Source organism: Prionailurus bengalensis, chromosome A1, assembly GCF_016509475.1.
Source record: "Prionailurus bengalensis isolate Pbe53 chromosome A1, Fcat_Pben_1.1_paternal_pri, whole genome shotgun sequence".
In the NCBI taxonomy this organism is placed as follows: domain Eukaryota; kingdom Metazoa; phylum Chordata; class Mammalia; order Carnivora; family Felidae; genus Prionailurus; species Prionailurus bengalensis.
The window spans coordinates 237,264,357-237,273,608 of NC_057343.1; the positions used below are offsets into that span (position 1 = coordinate 237,264,357).

At 53.9% G+C, this 9,252-nt stretch overlaps 1 non-coding gene across 1 annotated transcript; it reads right to left on the reverse strand.

Annotated features, from left to right (window-relative positions):
- Positions 1-5,267: 5,267 nt before the first annotated feature.
- On the reverse strand, positions 5,268-5,352 carry TRNAP-UGG. The gene has a single exon. It is a non-coding gene; the product is annotated as a tRNA-Pro (tRNA).
- Positions 5,353-9,252: the final 3,900 nt, after the last annotated feature.

Genomic DNA, 9,252 nt, shown 5'->3' on the forward strand with positions numbered 1-9,252 from the left:
AAGCCAGCAGAGCAGGTGCTCTGGAAAGTGGTATGTTCAGTGAGGTTCTCAGATCAGAACCAAACCGATCAGGTCCATACTGTTCAGGTTCAAGAGAGAGAAAGGTGAGGTCAAGTCAGCTCACAGTAACCATTGCTCATTAAATGGGAGCAAGGATTTTGCAAAGTCTGTTAATTAAAGGGAAAGGCCCTCTATAGGAATCAGTAAATATTTAAAGGCCACACTGAGAGGGTTTTGAGGGAATGAAAATGCAGACACCAGGTCTGCACCAGGGTGGCTCTGGGTTAAGCGTTCAACTTCAGCTCAGGTCTTGATCTCATGACTCTTGGGTTCGAGCCCTGCGTCAGGTTCTCTGCTGGTGGCTCAGAGCCTGGATCCTGTTTCGGATTCTGTGTCTCCCTCTCTCTCTGCCCCTCCCCCATCATGCTCTGTGTGTCCCTCTCTCTCAAAAATAAACATTAAAAAAAAAGAAAACTCAGAGATGAAAAACACTTAAAAATCCAAATATATATATATATATACACATATACACATATACACAAGTGTGTATATATATGCACAAACACATATATATGTGTATATGTATATATATATATATATATATATACATTGTGTGTGTGTGTGTGTGTGTGTGTGTGTGTATAGTGTGAATCAAGGAAAGGCAACAATGAAACCCTGATGTCTTGGAGAACCACAGCATGGACATAGACAGGACTGAGATCCTGAAGATGTGGACAGCTCACTCCAGTGCACAGGACCCCAAATGTCAGAGCTCACTGTTCCTCTCCGGTAGCTGTCGCACCGTCTGTGGCTGAGGGGACACATGACGATCGCACACACTTAGACTTGAAGAGCGTGGTCTCAGTTGTTTTAGAGAACTGTGGCCCTTCCATATGTTGCCAAGTTGATAATAATGATAATAATAATAATAATAATAATAACAAACCTGTTCATAAGTCGACAGCTAGAGACACCTGGATGGACCCTACCAGAACACAGTGGTCCGGCGTCCAGAAGGCTGACCCCAGCTTTAACAAATGACTGGTTCTTCTCTTTCTCTTTTAATGTTCATTTCTTTATTTTGGGAGAGAGAGAGAGAGAGAGAGAGAGAAAGAGAGAGAGAACGGACAGAGGAGGGGCAGAGAGAGAATCTCAAGCAGGCTCCGCACTGTCCATGCAGGGTCCAAAGTGGGGCCCGAACTCACGAACCACGAGATCATGACCTGAGCTGAAACCAAGAGTCGAATGCTTAGGCAACCGAGCCACGTAGGCACCCCCTACCAGTGGCTTTTCTTTCGGATGCCTCACACGTTACGATGTCACTGAAGTCCTTTCCCTCTGATTGTCTCACACTCATTGACTTCAAGATATAGGTCATCCTGGCTGAGCTTCTGGCTTCGTTAGACTACTGAGAAAAAAAAAAGAAATTCTTTTAAAACTTACTCCCTCTTCATTGTGTAGAAGCCTCCATTAACCAGGAGTCCTGGCTTTAAATCCTCTCCAATATTCTTTCTTGCGTGGGATTACAAGTAACCTGTTCTCTCTCTTCTGTTGTTTTACTCTTTGATGAAAGAGGAGATTTGATTTTTAGCCTCCAATGGAGATCATCTGTGTACCTGCTCCCTGTATTGTCCTGTGCTCGCCATCCTTCTTCACGGGACACAACGGTCCCCAAGAACACAGCTGGCCACGCTCACAGAGTCTCAGGGCCACATCTGGGACATGACAGCAGGGGTGAGTAAGAAGGAGGTACCCAAGTGACCCGCTGAGAAAGGTACACACGGCTAATGCAAGCACAGAGCGTTCCTGTAGACACTGGAGAGAGGAAAGAGCCAGAGCCCTGAACTTTCCAAGGGAGTGAGATGCTGCAGCTGTAACATATCTGAGTGGCCCTTGACACACGGGCTTATTAAATTAAATTTACTGGCACGGAAACATGGGCAAATGTCATGCGCTGAATATGAATCAGGGATTCGTCTCCTGACTCACTCATGCATCAATTCCTGCCTTTTTGGAGGTGACAGTTATATTACCCCATTGAACTCTGGCTCTTTTGTGATATTAACAGGATGCCCCTTAGCTCGCCCGCGTGAGATGTGTCTCGCTCGCTGCCCCGAGTGCCTCGTGACGTTGCTTCTCTTCGCTTGTGTGTCCATTTGTTTTAAAACATTTTCCAGATTGCAATAGCCTCACCCCATCCACAGTGGTTTCTATTTCATACGGATTTGTGAAAGTTACCTCTCCAGCTCTGTCGGAATCACGAGTCCCTGTGCTAACGGGTTCACGGTGCACGCTATTGAGAAGCCAATGAATAAGGCCTTTAGCGCCAAGTGTTTAAGGTCAAACGTTCAGGTAAGTTTCTACCCTGTCCTTCTCTTGGTCACAAACAGGGCCAGGCCACGGCTTCAGCCGGCCACCGGCGGAGCAGACGATGGCTCTCCCCGCTCACACTCCTGGAGCCCCCTGGAACGTCGTCCCGCCTCCCACCCTGGCTGTCTGCAGCCTGCGTTCGGCAGGTGTTCCACACGCCATTCCAGGCAGTGCCGTAAGCAGGATTCGAGAGCAGAGGAGACTGGTGGCCGCGTCCCAAGCTGCCTCCTCATGGTCCCCCCCGCCCCGCCATGTTCACATTGTCGCCACGACCACATGCCCCTCCGGCCGCCCTCCAGCCCTGTGTCTGCCAGGAACCACCTCTTTCTGCTTCTATTTTCATCCCGATGGGCATCTCTTCCCAAAGCTGTGCTCCAGGGAAAACTACCTTCTTTTTAACATCACACGCGTGTCTCTCGTCTGGCGTTTCTCACCCATGCTGTCCCGCTTCTCCCTGGGACTCTCCCCTGAGGGACCGTGAGTCTGTGCAGGACTCGGCGAGGGAGGGATTCCTGCCCCCGGCTCATGGGGGTGGCCAGATGCCCTGCACCCACCACCCACAGATGACAGCAGTTCGTGAGACACATGGACCCACATCCCAGGGGTCGAAGACACTGTGCCACACACACCATGGCCACGTGGAGGTTGTGCGCGGGAGCAGAGGGGGTAACGGGCTGCGGGAGGCAGGCTTCGTAGTGACGAGACGGCCTGGTCCCCTGGGAAGGGAGTTGTTGGCTGAGACGTCTTATCCAAGAGCGGGGACAGGAGGGTCAGGCCACGTGAGGCCCTCCTGGTTTTCGCAGCCATCAAGGCAGTTTCAAGTCTTACGCCAGAGTGGGTAGCCCTTGGGCGCCCGCGAGCTGGTGGTGGTCCGTGAGGCCACATTCGTCACCCCAAACGCCAGGGGAACGTCCTGCTTCAGAAATCTGCTGAGACCCGCATCTTGTCTCATTTGTTTTTCTCTCCCTTCTTCTCCCCCAGATGATAGCCTGGAAGTTTATGAAGATCTCATCTCTGGCACGGTGAGCGATCTAAGATTAGTGAGGCCTCCCTCTAGTGCGTGACGGGCCAAGAATTTTACAAAGAGGGACAGACATCTGGATGTCAACAGCTGCTTTCATTCTTTTCCCATACTTGTTTTCTGGAGATTCCACTTTTAAAGTAGTCACAAAAACAAAAATCCAGTTAGTTGTTTTTTTTAATGTTTATTTTTGAGAAAGAGAGAGCACAGGGGAGGGGCAGAGAGAGAGAGAGAGGGAGAGAGAGAATCCCAAGCAGACTCCATACTGTCAGCACAGAGCCTGACGCCGGGCTCGAACCCACGAACTGTGAGATCGTGATCTGAGCTGAGGTCGATGCTTAACCGGCTGAGTCCCCCAGGCGCCCTCAGTGAGTTCTAATTATTTGTTAAAGGCGACTTAGGGCATTTCCCCGCTGAGCTGAGTGTTGGGCAGTTATCCTGGATCAGGGCACCGTCCGGGTGGATTCCTCTGGTGCTCAGGAAAGAAAACTATGTCATGTGGCCTTGGATCCTAGCCCTGGGCCGGCCACCTTTTAGCTTTGACACCTTGGATGAGTGTCACAGCTGGTCTCGGTTTTTCCGCCTGTAAAATGGGAGTGATGAGAACAGCACCTCCTCACTGGGCAGCGCTGAGGATACAAGGGGAACACACAGGGGAAGCAGTTCGTGTTGGGCCCGCCCAGCCAGCCCCCCACAGAGGCTGTCCTCCGGCGGATACAGCGTGCCCCGCAGCGCACTGCAAAAACGTACATCGTCTGGAGCCTCAGAATGGGACCTCATTTGGAAACAGAGTCTTTGCAGATGGAATTAACGTAAAGATTGAGACGAAATCATACTGCACCAGGGTGGCCCTGGGTCCAGATAAGAGTGTCCTCGTCAGAAACAGGTTGGGGCAGAGGGACGCAGGAGTGAGAAGGCCTCGTGAAGACACGTAGGGACGGGAGCCGATCACCGCCAAGTTCGGCTGGTTCCTCTGCAGCCCCCCGGGGGGCGCGCGGCCGCTGTCTCTGCATAGGCGTAGGCCCCGCAGGGCTGTGATGCACCGGCTCGGTGCGTCCTCGCGGAGCTAGACGGTCGCGGCACAGCGGGGGGAGCCCGTGCCCGGTGCGGTTGCCACCCAGCCACTCGTGCGCCTGCCGCGGATCAGCGCCGGTTGTCACATGCAGGTGCTGCGGCCCCCACCTCCCCCGGGAGGCTCAGGACAAGAGGTGGGGGGGGGGGTCCATTCTATGTGGGTGCATAGGAGAATGCCGAGGCCCCCGCGGCTGCAGGGGACGCTGCTGTCCCACCTGGTGACATCTGCTGCTTGATGAGACGCCTCCACCCCCGGTTAAATAATCCCAACCTCTCCCGGTAGCAACCCAGTCCTGGTGCCTGCGAGGGTCTCCACCTAACGTTCTCCTTTTCTTCCCCCCAGTCACAGGTTGTCATTTCTGTTACACTCCAAGAAGACTTCGTCCGTCACGCGTATGGAAAGCAAATAATTTCAGTGGCGACTGTACTCTGAGAAGTATCTGGAGGTCAGACATTGCTGACAGTTCACAAACCCAGGGACAGACAATGGCCTCATTCTTAATATATATATACACATATAATATATATATTAATAAATACATATTTATATAATAATATATAATATAGTATATTATGTATAATTATATAATATATTAATTAATATATAATATATAAATAATATAAATAAATACATAAAATATAAATAAATGCATATAAATAAATATAATAAATATATAAATATTTAATGTTTATTTACGTTTTGAGAGAAGAGAGAGAAAGAGCAAGCGAGTTGGGGGAGGGGCAGAGAGAGAGGGAGACACAGCACCCGAAGCGGGCTCCAGGCTCCGAGCTGTCGGCACAGAGCCTGACGCGGGGCTCGAACCCACAAACCGCGAGATCGTGACCTGAGCCCAAGTCGGGCGCTCAACCAACTGAGCCACCCAGGCGCCCCCGGTCTCGTTCTTTTTGCTTTTTTCCAGCCTCACGTGTTTACTGATGGCTACAAGGCGGTTAAACCAGAGTGTGAACGTGACTTGGTAAATTAGGAAGACTTCATTCCCACTCTGTGATAAGAGGGACCCAGTACGAATCCCCCACATGGGTTTCCCACCCACAAAAACCACTTCACGGGCGTCCACCATCTCTCGACATTGATCAGTTTTACGCAAGAGCAAGTGCACCATGTTTCTTTGAAAAAGACGTGTGCATTTTCCCAAGCTCGAGGATCTTCGAACCGAGCACAGAAAGCCCATGGCTAGAGGCAGAAACACAGGCCATGCGCTCTTACGGCAGTAGGCACTGGTTACACTTAGCAGTTTCCCTGTGATGACCCAAGGGGTCCTTGACTGCGGCAGGTCAAGGACTACTGAGCAGCATGCAGTTCCACAGCACTCAGCGCTGGTCTTTAGTTTCCTAACTTAAAACAGTCTGTGATAACGGGGCAGCAAAGCACTGCCTCTGCCTGAGAACTCACGAGGGTAGAGTGTGATGAACACATTTCACTCCAAAAAAAGTATATACGCATCCCTGATCCCACCCATAAAAGAGATGTGTGCCTGACAGGCAGGATCTGGCAGGATCTGGGTGTTCCTGTGCTGGAGTCCGTGATGGAGACGATCCTTTGCTTCCCTCTCGTGGCTGAATCTGGAACAGAGGCACCGAGACTCCTCATATGTGAGCTTCTGTGGGGTTGGATTTGAGCCCCTGCCCCCCCCCCCCCCACCGCATTCATTGTGGGTGGATCTTGATATTTACCCCCAAGGAGGTGTGGCCGCTGTCCTAGCGTGCTGGGGACGGGGCGGGGACTTCCCGGAGCTGGAGACTTCCAGGCCATTTGGTCTCACCGGTGACTCGGTGAGTTGCGTGGCTGACCGGTGGTTTGATGGCTCATGGCAAACAGGAGCCTGGGTGAGACCCGGAAGGGCAGTGGGGTGCACGGACTCGTGCGCTGTGCGTGGGACCCTCTGTGTGGACTCGGTCCCGCCTCCTCTGTCAGCATCTACGGATGTTGGCTGTGGGTGGGGCTTTCCACTTGTTATTTTAGTTCATTTGGGGGGCACCCATGAGGGAGCACCGTCACTGGCCTTCGGCCCCGCCAGCTTCCAACATGGTGCCTTGAGCTCTACATTCTCGTGAGACCAGACGACACGTTTGCTCTTCGAAGGGAGCACATCACGTGGCTCCTCCGTGGGCGAAGTCCAGCTCTCCCCTCCCTGGGGAGCCGGGATTCCTCAGCGGGCTTGCCCTCTGCCCGGGTTCATCCTGGCAGTGCGGCAGGGAGGACGGCCTCCTGAAGGAGCTGTCCCGTCCAGGTTACGCGTCTAACGAGAGCAGGGCCGTGTCGCTCCATGTCACCTCATGTGGCCTTCCCCTGGCCACAACCTCCTGGCCCTGCCACCGCCTGTGGCAGAGAGCACGGCAGCCCCGCACCCCTTCTTGGGTCTGCGAAGTGAGATGGCTGGTGTGCGGGGGGGCTGGCCTCCAGGTCAGTGGTTCCAGGTTCTGGAAGCTCTCCCAGGTGCCTTCTCCCCTCAGCCTCGCCCTCACAGGACCACTACCCAGACCACCGCGTAGGTGGCTTAGAAACAGACATACAGACGAGAGAGGTGACTTCTTAGTGCCAGCTGAGTCCCGGACAGCTGGCCTTCGGACTGGGGAGAGTCTGATTCCCCATACCTGGCTTTTCCTTTGAACAGAGTCCTCCCCACTCCCGGCCCTGCGGTTGGGCTGGGGCTGGCCACCCCTACCTGCCGGTCGTCGTGCCCGCCATGCGCTACACGGCTGTGGAAAGAAGCAGGGCCCGTCCACGGCCAGTCTACCAGTTTCAACTCTCGCACAAAAGTAGTTCACTTAATAAGGATATTGAACAACGAGGCAGGTTAAGCTACTTTTGTGAGGATTTCAAATTCTCTGTCCAATTTCGGTGACACACCTGATCTATGTTTCACTCGCTGCCTGTCGCCTTCTGTTTGGAATAAGCGAAAGGCTGAAAATGTGAATCGAGGCTGGGGGTCAGGTCTCAGGAGAGGCGAGCTTGGAGACACAGGGCTTAGGTGTCCTGCGTCCACCCACCCGGCCGGGGGCCGAGTCCCCAAGGGGTGGGAACAAGGCAGGAAGGTCCGGTGGCCCTGCACGCTTGTGACCACGGGCTTGCAGGAGCCCCGGGGTAGGGGAAGGCTGGGCTGGACACGTCTTTGCAGACAGAAGGGTGAGAGGAAGGCCACCGTGGACTTCGTCAGCAGCCGGCCGGACCCCACAGAAGACGGAGGCGCTCTGGCCAAACATTTTTCATCTCGGTGCCATAACAACCCAAGGAGGGTTTGCCGGGGGGTTTAATAGCCGCCCGGACGGGGCAGGGCCGCAGAAGGGGGTCTGCTGGGCATTTCTTGTAAAGGACAGCAATAATTTCAAAGCTCCTTTTCCAAATAGAAACTTTTTGATTAAAAAAGAGAAAAGAGAAAGCAAACATTTACAAACGTGAGGATAAAGACTTAGAAAAATGTGCCCTTGCCCGCCTGTGAACTGCTGACCTTGGCAAACAGGTCAAGGCTGTGGGCAGTTGCCCGGGAGACCGGCCTCAAGAATCAGCCTCGTGGGCTCCTGACGGCGGGGTGCTCCCGTCTGCAGCCCCTCACCCTGCACGCTCACAGACTCCCTGAAATCAAGCACGAAAACAAAAAGAACGAAAGGTTCTGGGTCAGTTAATAACAGCAAACAGCAAGCTTTGAGCGGGGGTGGGGGGGCGGCCACACTATTTGCAGATGCCCCCGGCTCCCAGCAACGGCAAGCTGGGTCTCCAGCGCTCCCACCCGCGACCCGGACAAAATGCGGACACGTGATCCAAGGTCCTTTTCGTGGCAAGGAAAACAGTTGTGCAAATCCAAGTTACGAATGCACGCCCAGGCACAGATGAGCCCATGGCTGCCTGCACGCGTGTCTACAGATAACGCTTGGCGTGTAACGTGCGTGCGATGGGACACACACGGTCCCCGACGGTCAATCTGCCAGATAACTGAAGTCCGCTTTGGCTTCAGGTGAGTGCACTGTAAAATCCTTCAAGCCAGAGGTCACAAGGTGGAAAAATAAGGAAAACAGAACATAAAATAAAAATAACGTTATTTAATGAAAAAGATCAAAGGAACTAGAACATCCGGAGAGGCCCACGTAGGCATTTTGATTATTTGCATTTTCATTGGCCAGTGCCTTTCGGGCCCTTGCCAGTTAGTTTCCTCTTCCCGGGACCCGCCAAGCCCACCTTAGTGTCTCAAGACTGGAAGTCATGCTTCCGGAACAGCAGGCACGTCCTGTGCCGTGGAGCCTCAGGACGTCCTCCAGCGTGAGCAAGGTCGGTGCCCACCGAGGGTGCCCCTGCGCCTCTGGCCGCGCCCCCCACCGGGTGACCCGCCCTGGGAGGCGCTTTGGTGCGTGGGCACCACAGCTGTGGCCTCCGCAGACGTGGGCACCAGTGTGGCGCGAACGGATGGGGACCCCGGTCCGGCCCCTGGCACTCCGCCCCGAACGTCAGGGCCTCTGTGCTGAAACATGCGCTCGGTGCAGCCCTTGCTCGGGATGGTCACTCGACCCCGCGACCGCTCCCTGAGGGTCCGCTCGGGAGGGGGTGAGTCACAGAGGCTGCAGTGTCTTGTCACCAGGGCCTGGTAACAGAGCTGGCCTCTGGCTGTGACTCGTGCCCCGGCCTTGGCCAGCCCGCTGTCCGTGCCGCGGTGGGAGCTGCTCTAGACAGACTTGCTAGACGCCTCAGCATCCTGCACCCCCTCGCCCCCCACCTCTGAAAACAGAGCGGCACTTTTTCTGCACAGAGACCCTTGTGGCAACATCCAGACAAT